This window comes from Typopeltis vanoorti, chromosome 16 (genome assembly GCF_054136105.1).
Source record: "Typopeltis vanoorti isolate ZY-2024b chromosome 16, IOZ_Tvanoo_1.0, whole genome shotgun sequence".
NCBI classification, from domain to species: domain Eukaryota; kingdom Metazoa; phylum Arthropoda; class Arachnida; order Uropygi; family Thelyphonidae; genus Typopeltis; species Typopeltis vanoorti.
The window spans coordinates 73,686,360-73,697,979 of record NC_143564.1 but is presented as its reverse complement, the minus strand read 5'-3'; the positions used below and the strand labels follow the sequence as shown (position 1 = coordinate 73,697,979).

Genomic DNA, 11,620 nt, shown 5'->3' with positions numbered 1-11,620 from the left:
TTTGAAAAATAAAAAAAGATTGCCAAAACATCACATCAAATTACATGGTTGTTGAGGAACACACTAACAAGCAGGGATAGGGAAGTTATTGTTCCACTCTATAAGGCATTAATAAGGCCGCATTTGGACTATTGTGCACAGATCTGGTCGCCAGGATTTCTTGGTAATGCGGAAGTGGTGGAGAGGATTCAGAGGCGGGTTACAAAGATTGTTGCAGGTCTGTGGGATGTTCCCTATGAGGACAGATTGATGTTCTGTGGGCTCCAAAAACTAGCTGATAGACGTAGGAGAGGAGATATGATAGAGGTATTTAAATTGTTAAAGGGATTTTACAGGATTGATACTGATGATATTCTTAAGACCAGTGCAGGATGTGAGAGAATGAGGGGCCATCCGTAGAGATTGTGTAAGAGTGTGGTTAACAAGGGGGTGTTAGGACTAGATTTTTTACTTGGAGGATTGTGAATGGGCGGAATGCTTTGCCAGATGTGGTTTTGAATGCTTCAACTGTGAATGAATTTAAGGAGAGGTATGACAGGTATTGTGTAAATAATGGTTAGTGTGTCAATGTCGGGTCTCCCGCGATGAGTCAAAAGACTCATCGCGGGAGACCCGACTTCTGCTATTAATAATAACTTCTGCTACTTCCTGACAACGGGCGAGCCAGGTGCTCTAATCACCCATAATCCAGCAACCTTTCCATTATTACTTTGTAAGGCTTTAAACGTTTGGGCTTGATTTATAGAAATGTTTAGTTGTTCCGATTTTGTCTCCTTAATACACCTTACCACTTATCCAGATAAAATTGAGATGGCCCAGCATTAATTTCTCCGATTAAATGCTTTCAAACTAAATATCTGATTTTCTGTTGTCTCCTACAGAAGTTCACTATAACCAGTATTTGTAGAAACAGACAGTGTTCGAGTGATAAAAGGGGCGCAACAGAGTTTTATATTGCCACTCTCTCTGTTTAATATTTACTATTATTATTATTATTATTTGACACCTCCAGGGAGTCCAAAGACTCATCGAGGGAGAGTGTGCCAACAGCATCGAATGATTGAACCACCTTCCAACTACTAACCGCGCTCAAACTTACTTAACTGAGCTATTAGTAGCAGAGGCTCTACCAATCGACCAACCTTTGCCGGCATTTATAGTGAATATATTATGAGAATGACTTAGGCAAGATCCAGCTGCAGTTACATTTAATGGCAGAAAAATAAATAATTTAAGGTATGCCGATGATGCTATTCTCATAGCAGAAACTAAAGAAGAGTTGGAGCGGTTGATTCTATTTGAGGAGAAGTAACAAATACGGACTTAGTTACATCAGCAAAACAAACATGATACCTTCTGGTAATTTACATGAATTTATAATAGAGGGACATAAAATAGGAATCGTTGAAAGTTATGATTTACTTGGATGCAGAATCAGAAATGATGATAAATGAGAAGATTAAATTAAAATACTGATAATCATGGTGGGGGGGGGAGAAGCGATGTTAAACCTCGCAAAAAATTATGAAAGATAGAGGTGTGAGTAAGACCACGAAAGCTGGAATTGCTAAAGCAATGGTATTTCCAGTAGTGATGTATGGATTGGAAAGCTGGATTATTAAGAAGAAAGATAGAAAACGAATTGCTTCGTTTGAATTATGGGTGTGGAGGAGATTGTTAAGAATCTCATGTACCACAAGCAGTGCCGGATTTACGTATACGCTAAAAAAGCTACAGCTTAGAGCCTCGATCTGTCGGGGCCTCAAATAAAAAAAACAAAAAGACCAGTTGATGTAATTTAAACCATTAGGGGCCTCTGGGTTTTGTATAGCTTAGGGCCTCAGCAAGTCTAAATGTGGCCCTGACTGCAAGAATGACCAATAAGAAGGTTTTAATATAAAGACAGAATGCTACTTAGATGCGATGATCGCTAAACAGTAGTTGATGTATTTTGGACATATTATGCAAGCTGATGAATCATTGTATGATTGAGGGAATAAAAAGAAGAAAAGGAAGACGACGAATGAGTTGGATGACAACATAAAGGAATTTACCAACTTGAACTCACAATCGCTGAAAGAAACGACAAGAGGCCGAGTGGGATGTAGAACCTTTGTTCACAAGATCATCAAAAATCGAAAGCGACGGGATGGCACACAACAACAACTATAGATGCCTTTTTGATCTCATATCTTTTTTGCCAAAGTACTTCTACATATTTTTACTTTACAAAAATTTTCCATTATCATACAGCCAGTGCTGAGTGTTTATCTATTATTTCTGTTAATTATTAGTGTGTCCACTTTCACCACTACATCTCGTTTGACATTTGCTATCCAATTCCTCAGATTTAACTTAGCATAGATTTAACTATGACCATGATAAGGAGATATCTTCAGAAATGTTAATAGTCATTGTAAGAATAAAATTTCTTTGCTGCCTTGTAATGCAATGTTTGGAACTAAATGCAGCCCAATATTGTGATTTAATGCGTCTTAATGTTTCATCTTCATGAATATGTAACTGTATAACTATTGAAAATTAGTTGTACGAAGTTGAGTAATGTAGAAATGTATGCTGACCCCTTATGTCTGAATTAAGTAAATAATCGGAATTTGCTTTATGAATATGGTGCATTGCTGTTTCCTGAATATAAATAAATGATTTTATTTTATATATAATTTTATATTTTTATATTTTATAATTTTCTATATAAAATTGTTGATAACAAAAATGTCATCTTGACTGGTTGTAGGCGGATTGATTCCAACATATTACTTGACAGAAGAATTACGAATACTCTGCTACGTCATGCCACTGATTCTCACATGCGTCACTCGTAAGCAAATAGTTACGAGCGACGTAGAAATAATTAGAAAAAAAAAATAACAATAATAAATCCTGTTGAATTTTATCAGGGGTTACTGTTTTCTAAAAATTAGCGAGCACAGGAAGTGTATGTTTGCGTAGGACTTTTTATAGCACAGAAAAGAAATATCTTGTATTATCACATAGTAAGTAATTTTTCAACATCATGACGATGCCAAATTGTTTGTTGTTTCGTAATTCATGTTTCCAAACTCTTGGACCATTTTAGGACGCTGATTCCTAGTAGGTTAGAGAAGTTAAGGGAGATCTCGAAGAGGGCAGTCTTACTTTTGTCGCCAGTGAAATTACGGCATTCACTATACGTTTACAAATAGGGCTCTCTCTCTCTTTTTTTTTTAATTAGCAGTTTTATTTATTTTAAGTTTTTAACTTACATGTTAAATAAATATATGCATATAAATATTGTTAATCCAGAGGAAGTATTTAAGTTGTTACTATTATAAACTAACCACATTGAAGACAGACAGGGAATGTGGTCTTCATAGTTTGAGGAATAGATGGAGGAGAGGAGTATGATGCATATGGATCCCAGGAAGCTGGCGGAAAATGTTAGGAAACTTAATTTCCACTTGTTTTCATGGAACGTTGTGATTGTTCTGCATGGTTTACTGTTAAGTGTATCAGTTGAATGCATTCAGAGAGAGAGAGATGATAGGTATTTGCGCATGAGTATCTAAAGAGGCCTTCCCTCAGTGAGTTACTGGATTCCCCAGAGCATCCATAATAATAATCTATAATAATCGCTGAACCAGACTTTCCCTTTAAATCATGTTGTTTAATCCTTTACCCAAGTGTAAACCAAATAAAATTTTTCTCAAAGATTCTTCACAATTAGGCTACTTGTATAGAGGTTGTTGACTTCACATAAAATGCCTCGGTATCTCATAGTGCGTCTGCACGGTTAGCTTAGTGGCTGTGCGCATCGCAACCATATGCCTGGAGAAGGAGTGTCCTTCCCATCTGAGATGTGAGGAGCTCAAGGATCTTCTTCAGTCATAGCCAAGTTAGCCGGTCTTGGGCGTGGGCAGTAGGATTTTTCAGCCAGTTTAACTGGGGTTTTATCATTCTGCAAGCAGGCAAACCGACCCCATGAACACACACGGATTAGTCATGAATATCTCCAATAGGGATGCAGCAGAGGAGTGGCATGCCGGCTACATTATTTCACCGTGACCTCTCGTTAGAAGGAGACCCAATCCTGGAAGGAATAGATAAAAGATTAAACAAAGAATATAATTGCTTCGCATCTTTAATTTATAGTATAATCAAGTAGAAAAACTTTCAACAAATATATTATTCTTTCTTGTCTTGGAGCTTCCTGTATATAACAAAGCCATTTTCACCTTCTTCTATTCCATTAGGATTTTATCTTCTGAGGCTTAAACAGCCTGATGAGAACTTTGCCAATTCCTTTCTCATTTCTTCTAATTCACAGGAAGCTATTTCATGTAATCCCACAGCTATTCTTATTAAAAATCTGCATTAGCCTAAGTGTCTTCAGTTCATCTATCCCTATTCCCACATCAGTTCTTATCATGTTTTTCACTGCAATATACAATTTCACTGCAAAGTGATTATTCAATGATAAGTTAATAATTTCATCCTCTTCTGTCACCTGCCAGCCATCGGCATTCGTTAGTCATCCTTCAATAGTTATTCTTCATTTTACTTTCCACATAGTGAAAGATCTGTGGGATTTTTTTTAATATATAACTCCTGTTTAATGAGCAGGAGCATCTACCATTTAAGCCTCTATGTGAAATCCTTCTGACCATATATGTAAATTCAGAGATGCTACTTTCCTCAAACACCCCTTAACCATGCACTGTCATTCTTCCCTTGCTGATTTTTATGTTATGGTACTGCTTCAAGTTGCCTCTTAAGTTTGCTATAATCACCAGCTCTGTAGTTCAACATATACACCTTAACTGAAAATTCATGTTTAGCAATCTCTTTAGGTCAAGACTACATCATACTCTCTCCCCAGTTGGAGGTATCACTGCTACGTGGCTTACAGAGAAATCCTCCCATGCGTTCACCAGATCCTGCACTGTCAATCGCTGGTTACTCTCCATCACATGCTGTTTCAGATGTAACTACATAAATTCCATTCCCAATGCATTCTTACCTTCTAATTATGTCCCAGTGGTTGAATTCCCCCATAATACTTACTCACCTTGTGTTTATATGCTGTTGTGTCATTTTTTGGCTCTGTCTTAGGATAAGAATGTCAAAGATAAATTTTATAAAAAAAAAAAGTGTTGAAAGGATTTATTATTATTATTTGTATGGGCACTCCATGGAGTCAAAAGACTCATTTTCTATAGACTGACTCTATCCATTAATACAATACCTATCATACATCTCTTTAAACCTATTCACTGTTGAAGCATTCTCAACCACCTCTGGTAATCCATTCCACTCATTCACCACTCTGTAAGAAAAGAACCTAGTCTGCACACTCTTAGTCAGCTTTCAAGTGTGACCCCTTGTTTTTCCCCTGCTTCCCATGTATTGAAAAATTTCTATGTCAATCTAATAGTATAATACTTTCTTTTAGGGTTACACAGTGATCAGCACTCATATTTGTAGATTTAGGGACTCAAAAACACACGTGTTAAACAGATTATTTTATTAATTACAAATAAAATAAACTTGACGTTTCGACCTCTATATCCTCTATATCCTCTATATAAGAAATTATCACTTAGCCAAAAAATTAGCTGCCACACTCAAGGAATTGGTAGGTCAGTCCTCTTCCTATATAAAAAATACATAACATTTCATCAGTAAAATCAAAAACATTACACTCACCAACCAAGATTTATTAGTCAGCTTTGACATAACTTCCCTTTTTACCAATGTCCCAATCAATGACACGATCTTGCTCCTACAGAACATATTTCCACATGACATCACGGCCCTTTTTGCCCACGTACTCCGCTCTGGATATTTCGTATGGCAAAACAATTTTTACCTTCAAAAAGAAGGTACAGCCATGGGCTCACCACTTTCTCCCCCAATAGCTAACTTTTATATGGAAGACTTTGAGCAACGGGCTCTAGAGACAGCATGTCTAAAGCCCAAAATCTGGCTCAGATACGTCAGCGATATTTTCGCCATTTGGCCCCACGGCCGCGAAGCTCTAAATACATTCCTTAGCCACCTAAACAAACAACACAAACGTATCCAATTCACCATTGAAATGGAAAAAAACGACTCTCTTCCTTTCCTAGACACACTTGTCACACGTCTTCCCTCTGGCTGTCTCTCCTTCTCGGTTTACCGCAAACCTACACACACAGGCCAATACATACACAAAAATTCTTACCACCACCCAACACAAAAATTAGGTGTCATAAGCACCCTTAAACACAGAGCCCTAACTATCTGTTCAAATGAACAGGCTCTAAACCAAGAATACAAAATCATCAACCAAACATTTATCAAAAATGGTTACAATAAAAAAACTATTCACAAGATCCTCCATAAAGACACCAGTAAGAACAAAAATGTTTTCAAGAATGCTATTGCCATTCCTTATGTTAGAGGCATTTCTGAAAAAATAGACAGAACACTTCGCAAATACAACATTAAAACCACCTTTAAACCCCCAAATAAGCTAAGACACCTACTCAGTACCTCTAAAGATCCTCTTCCACACCTAGCACACCCAGGGGTATACAAAATACACTGCACATGTAACATACCATACATAGGGGAAACAGGGCGAACTATCCCAATCAGACAAGACGAACACAAACGACACATTAAATACCTCCACTTCGGTAAAACAGGCCTTTCTGACCATGCACTCCAAACATACCATAGAATTGACTGGAAAAATACCAAGTCCGTACACCGCACCAAAACCTGGTTTGAGAGAAAATTTAAAGAGTCTTGTGAAATGCTCAAACGCAACCCAAATCTCAACAAAAATGATGGCTTCACCATTTCAAGAATGTGGAGGACCCATCTACAACCTGTATAACATCCTAAACTAGCATTAGAAAAATTCCCACTACAAGAAGACAACCTGGTGACTTGGTGAAGTGTTTAGAACATTCAATAGCAACTGAAAGAAATCATTTTGTAACTATCCAGAATATTAATACATGAGGACTCTAACAGTTTATTGTAGTTGCATTTATCTATTTATGTGTATATATATATATATATATTTTTTTTTTTTTTATTTACTTTTTATTTTTTTTTTATTTTATTTTATTTATTTTTATTTTTTTATTTTATTTTATTTTATTTATTTATTATTATTTTTTTTTTCTTTTCTATCACTAGAGGTCAGGCTAGAAAAAAGATTTATTAACTGCGTAGATTTAGCTTACTGATATAGAAAGCATGAGCATGTAGCTTGGTTCAGCATACAGTTGTATTCTTCTGATGATGACCTCGATATAGAGGTCGAAACGTCAAGTTTATTTTATTTGTAATTAATAAAATAATCTGTTTAACAAGTGTGTTTTTGAGTCCCTAAATCTACAAATATGAATAATAGTATAATAGTAATATAATATAATAATATAGTATAATATTATATGATATATATAATAATAATAGTAATATAATAGTAATCAAATCTTATAGTCAACACCCTTCAGTAACTTAGAGATTTCTACCATATCCCCTCACCTCTACCTGTCAGCTAAACCCTGCAGCTCATGCACCCTCAGTCTATCAGACCTGTCACCAGCTTGGTCACTTGTCTCTGAATCTGCTTCACCACCTCCTGATCCCCAAGAAACACAGTTGACCAAATCTGTTCACAGCAGTCAACATGTAGCTAATCATAGCTTTATTAAGAGGAATAATAATCTCCCTATCTTTACTTTTCAGTGTGCTCTTCAGCATCCAAGTAATCATCTGAGCTATTTTGCCAACTCTTGCAGTATGTCCTCTGAATTTCAAATCTCCATCACCTCCATATCCCTAGCTTCATCAGTTTCCTGTAAACTTGTACAATCAGTATGATACAAAGCGTGTATTCTTTTCATCCCAAAGTGCATTACTTTACATTTTACAACATTGAATTGACAACCATTGTCTTTTTCCCACACTGCCATTTTATTTAAATCATCTTATTATTATTATTATTCAGGCCTCTGTGGAATCAAAAGTCTCATCGCAGGAGGTCCTTACTAGGAAACACAAAGTCTATCAAGATTCATTGCAGGAGGTCCCTCCTAGGAAACACAAAGTTTATCATACCACTCATTGACCGTTCTCGCTCTCACCACTCTATTTGGCATTGCATTCCACGATTCACCCATCCTCCATACGAAGAAACCACTCCTCACCCTTTTGCTCACAGCTTCCTTTCATAACTTCCAGGGATGGCCCTTGTCATCACTCCTTCCTGCTGTTCAACCAAGCGAAAGAACTCCCCAGTGTCAACCCTGTAACCACCTCTCAACAGTTTAAAAATGTCAATCATATCACCTCTCCTTCTTCTATCTACCAAACTCTGCAGTTCACATTCCCTCAGCCGATCCTCGTAACTATGCTTGCACAGTCCTGAAACCATCTTTGTTATCTGCCTTTATACCCTTTCCGAATTTCTTTTAGTTTATCCCTTTCAAATCCTAGAGACCAAATTTGAGAACAATAGTCTAAGTGTGGTCTGATCAGGGTCTTATACACGGAATGATAACTCTTTTATCTCTGCAGGTCAGTGTCCTTCTCAGTATTGCAGCAATCCTCTGTGTTACCTTCACCACCTTTGCAATATGTACCTTAAATTTCAGGTTTTTATTAATCATCAACCTCAGATCTCTTGCCTCCCCTACTTCCTCCAGTACAACTCCTTCAATAGAGTATGAAGTGTCCCATTGATGTGTCCCAAACCTCAAGACCTTACATTTTTCTGCATTAAACCGACACCCCCATTCGTTTGCCCATCTGTCTAGTTTATTCAAATCCTCTTGCAGGGCTACCACATCTTTACTATTACTAATAACCTTTCCCAGCTTCACATCATCCGCAAACAATTGAAATCCCCCTGCAATCCACTGACAATGTCATTGATACAAAGGTTAAACAATATAGGTCCCAGTACTGATCCTGTGGGATCCCACGTAACCTTCTGCCTCATTGAAATTGCCCCACCATACACAACTCTCTGATACCTATCGGACCTGAATCCAGTTGACCAACCTGACATCCAAACCCATGTGCTGCAACTTAAATATCAGCTTATCATGTGGAACCCTGTCAAATCCTTCACTAAATCCAAGAAAATGACAGTATACGCCTTTCCCTCATCAACTGCTCTTGTAACTTTATTATAAAAGGCTAGCATATTATTAAAACAAGAGTTCCCCTTAACAAATCCATGTTGACTCACAGATAACCCTCATCTGCCCAATGCTGTATATGGTCCATCACTAATTTCTCCAAGATCTTACCAACTACTGATGACACACAAACTGGCCTATAATTAGACACTTCCAGTCTGCTACAGCCCTTATGCAATGGCACTATCTTACATTCTTTCCATTCCCTTGGCACCTATATTATAGGCATACTTTCATTGAAAAGCCAGGTCAAAGGAGCTGTCAGTTCTTTAGCACATTCTCTCAAAACTCGTGGTAAAATACCATCCAGTCCCACAGCTTTACTGACATTCAGAGTACTCAGTATGTGGAACACTCTCCTCCTGTCCCTCTAAACCTCGAACCTGCCCTATCCTTCTAGTATTAAAATTTACTCCTCCAGGATGAAATACTCCAATAAAGTGTTCATTGAACAATTCCACTATGTCCTCTGCATCTGTCACTCTGTTCCCATTTTTATCCCACAGTGTCATTCTTCCGCAAACATTTCTCCATCTACTGGCCACATAGCTAAATAATTCCCTAGGATTTTCTTTTGATCTTAATGCCAATCTCTTCTCATATTCCAGTTTTGCCTTCCTTACCATACTAGTCACTGTCCTAGCCTGTGTCTTGTATTCTTCATGCATCTGTTTTCACCTGTCTCATATCTTTTTCATAGCCTCTTTTTCACATGCAGTTCCTCTTTAATATTGTTTGTCATCCACTTTACCAAATTGCATTCTCTTTTTCAGTTGTGGAATACAGATTACTATTGCTGCTAATAAATATTCCTTCACAATTTCCCAAGCACTAGTGATATCCTGGGCTTCCAATTCCTCCCTCCATGAAACTTTCCCAATTTATCCCCATTATGGGAATTACAGTAATTACATGGAACTTATCAACAACTTAGTATTTGACTCATACTCCAAACCATTTATCTGAATGCGCTTTCAGTTACCAGTCACCTTAATTTGTAATCAGTTGTAAAGATGACTGGTTTGGAGTATGTCCCAAATACTAAGTTGCTAATGAGTGGATAAATACTGTGTAATTTACTGTAATATTACTTAACATCCCTCATTGGTGTTTATTATTATTATATACTTTTTAACTAACCCTTGCTATGATTTTAGTTACTGTGCTGGCTTCTACATCTATTAAAGCCATGCATTGTTAATCCTATCATTATGCTGATGCTATTATTCCCTCTTTACTCATTATACTGTAGATGCCAACAACAGTAAAATTGAGCAAAATTTCTATGAATAAAGAAAATATTTTTATCTAGTAGTCCATATTATTTCTATGTTAAAATGTCAACCTGCATCTCAATTAAAAGAGCCTATTTTTAAAAAATAACTTATCATATAGGATTTGGTTTAAAATGGCCTAAAAAGGTTGTAAACAGATTCAGATGTTTAAACACTGTAGAGAAACCTACAGTTAATTCATTGTAGAATAAAAGAAATACAGTGATTAGAACCAGAACAACCAAATATGCAACACAAAAAAATCAAATGTAAGCAGTGTGGGTTTTTCTAAGATGGTTTACCAGTAGGGTAATGTGTGTATGGGGGGGGGGGATGTGGAAGAAGTGAAGGTGAAAGTCTGCAGAAAGCAGAATATTTTCATGTACTATGAATGATTTAAATGAAAGTCAAGAGCAAGAAGTGAATGTTAGATAAAAGGTAGTGGCAAGTGTAAGACTAGAATGGTATTAGCCAGATGAGTAAGTGAGAGAACATTAGTGTAGAGAATGTGATAAGTATGGAAGAAGTGAGTAAGATTTTAGGAACAGAAGTGAACTTGACTGATAAAACAAAAGCAGGCATTATTGCAGGAATGGAAAAAAACTCTGACTGGTGGACCAAAAGAGGAAGCAGTTGCTGATATGAAAGCAATCACAACTGTTGGAATGCATGAGTTGAAGAATGAAATGATTAAGACAAGAAATGAGATTAGACACTTTGCAGATGTGAATGGAAGACTGTGGAGACAAATGATTCAAGACTAGTGCTGTATATAAATTCTATTACAGAAAGTGTAGTCAGTGAGAGAGAGTGCACAAGGTCTGTTTTATAGGAGGGAGAACAAACATGGTGATTGATGCTCTCGACATGAGAAGTAACATGTGAAGGGAGGTAGTGGTGATGGTCAGAATGAATGATTTGGTTGGGCTAGGAAGAATGTTAGGATGGATATCAGGAGGTTATTGAGGAGAGTGGAAGGCAACAGCTGTGATAGGAAGAAAGTTGGCATGTTGTTCAGATATCACAATGATGAGTTGAAGTAGCAGTCAAAAATTGTGAATGTCATGCTAGCAGAGTTGCATTAGGAGAAAGGGATGTAGTTTTTTGATGTGTGGAATGCATTCAAGAGAACAATGGAATTTCTTA

General features: G+C 36.9%; 1 protein-coding gene across 1 annotated transcript in view; it reads left to right on the top strand.

The window, feature by feature from the left end:
• Window positions 1-2,810: 2,810 nt before the first annotated feature.
• The window catches only part of LOC150098131 (UPF0729 protein AGAP000931), a 64,158-nt gene continuing 55,348 nt past the window's right edge, over window positions 2,811-11,620 (top strand). Inside the window, exon 1 of the mRNA XM_090406470.1 lies at window positions 2,811-3,014. The gene's annotated coding sequence lies outside the window, so the exon portion shown is untranslated. The remainder of the gene's footprint in view (window positions 3,015-11,620) is intronic.